The sequence below is a fragment of the Acomys minous genome (genome assembly GCF_964271855.1).
Source record: "Acomys minous genome assembly, chromosome: 1".
Taxonomy (NCBI): Eukaryota; Metazoa; Chordata; class Mammalia; order Rodentia; family Muridae; genus Acomys; species Acomys minous.
In genome coordinates, this window is record NC_140483.1 from 116500908 (window position 1) to 116503090 (window position 2183).

At 44.1% G+C, this 2183-nt stretch overlaps 1 pseudogene across 1 annotated transcript; it reads right to left on the bottom strand.

Annotated features, from left to right (window-relative positions):
• Positions 1–759: 759 nt before the first annotated feature.
• On the bottom strand, positions 760–1379 carry LOC311597424 (large ribosomal subunit protein eL15-like; annotated as a pseudogene). Its single transcript has one exon. The product of its transcript is annotated as a large ribosomal subunit protein eL15-like (transcript).
• Positions 1380–2183: the final 804 nt, after the last annotated feature.

Consider the following 2183-nt stretch of genomic DNA (forward strand, 5'->3'; position numbering starts at 1 on the left):
ATGCCTGAATGCCTGTGAGCAGCTCACAGGCTCTGCATGCTTGGTGAAAGAGTGAAAGGCAGCCAGGGCTCTTGTTTCACAGAGGAGCCCTGTCTCAAACAAAACAAAACAAAAGAGGAAAAGAAAGAGTGAGGCAATGTGAAACTGCAAGCCAAAAATGGCCAGGCTCTGGAGTGAGTCCTTAAATGTGGGCTGGAGGAACCTGAGTCCTCAGTATCTTTAAAGACCCTCAGGCTCTCAAGAGAAAAGCTGAACAAGAAACGCTTGCCCAGTTAAAGATTTAGAAGGATTATTATTCTATTCTACCTAGTATTTAAGTAGAATATAAGAAAGATTTTTGAGTTATTTATCCTACAAGCTCACAAGAAATTTACAGTTTGAATTATATTGACAGATTTTTTAAACCTCCATGTATATCTGCCTTCCTAAAATGCATCGTTCTTGAAAATAGCAGCTTATTTATGATAAAGATTGAACCCAGGTCCTCATGCTTGCTAAGCAAGTACTCTACACTTGCAGCCTACAATATTGGATTTCATGTGTTAACATTTTGATAAAGTTTCATATTTCATGGTTATCATTTTCTTTGTAGTGTCTTTTTCTGATGACAATACCTGAATCTGTAGGCCAGGAAGTGACCAGGGAATTCAGTGCTTTCGACATTTTAATGATGAAGTTTTCTGTTTGTTTGCGTGTTTATTTGTTTTTGTTTTGACTATCCTAAATTGCTAATTGGGTATGAATTTTACATTATGTGTATTAGCGGTAACGGTGGAGCTGGAAAGTATTGTCCGTTCTCCAGGCTGCACGGTGAGAGCTACCAATAGTGTGGTAGAACTTGTGGCCCCTTTCCAAGTCCATGGCTCTTGCGGCCAGCAGATGTCAGCCCACGAATCTCTCTGTGTTTGTGGACTGGTTTGGTGATCCAATGGGTGTCAGGATTTTTTTTTTTGATAGCTTTATGGAATGGATCAATGAGAATAGCCTCAAAAAATTATTATGTATAATCTTCACCAACCCAGTAAGGATTCAGGACTCTCAAAGCCCTACAACAGCATCCAGCTCTCCCCTCACCAACAGACTGAAGGCTTCGTGCAAATTTTAGCTGGTTAGCACCAATGGTGGACAGGCTTGCTGTAAGTCGCACCCTTAAGAACTGGGTTTTTACGGTCACCACTGGGACACGAACCTTAGAAATGACATAACCTTGCTTGGCCTTGTATCCCAGCCTTCATGCCTTATCAGGCCGAGTGGGACAGGGAGCCCTGTGTAGCGCAGAGAGCAATCAGGTATTGCCAGCAGTGGACCCTCAGAAGAAAGCGCGTCATGTCTGACTGCTTTGTCCTCCATAGCTCCTGGATGTACGTGTATGCACCCATCTTGGCTCCCCTGATGGCTGCTGCCAGAGGAAAGGAAGACGCCTTTCTCCCACAATTCCTTTTGTGGCTCCCTTAATGATGAAGTTTCAATTTTGAAATATAATTATGAAGTTTAGGTGGAAACTGTCAGATCTTTTACTCTGCTACAGAAAAAAAAACTTTTGACTTGGACTCTTTAGATTTCTGAGTGAATTTTGTTTGTTTATATAAAGAAGATCTTAAATGGCACTTTTACAATGTCAAAATTTTTTAATTACATTAATTTGTGTGTGCCTGAGGGAGAGGGGTGGCAAACATGTACATGGAGGTCAAAGGACAACCTGCAGGAAGGAGTCTACTCTCTCCTTCCACCATGTGGGTCGCAGGAATAGAACTCAGGTGCTTGGCAGCCAGGGCCTCTACACTGGCTTAGAATCTCAAGTTTTCATCAGAGAAACACAGGTAGCAGATGCTCTGCACAAAAGTTGTGACACATGTGAACGCCTAGCTCTGTGCAGACCTAAAGGGCGTGTACGCAGAGATGCCGCAGTCCTTCAGGAAACCGAGCAGTGGGACCTCTCAAGTTGTCTGAGCAGATCTCCCTGGGTTCAGATCCGACAAGCTTGATGGTCTTTATTCTCCACAGTTGTGTGGAGAGCAGGGACCGACTCTGACATGAACTCTGGTGCCCCATATTTGACCATTTCCCCTTGGTGGGGAGGCCTGGTAGCACTCAGAGGAAGGGGAAGCAGGCTACCAGGATAAGACCTGATAGACTGTGGTCACATGGTGGGGGAGGAGGTCCCCTTCTGTCACAGACCTACA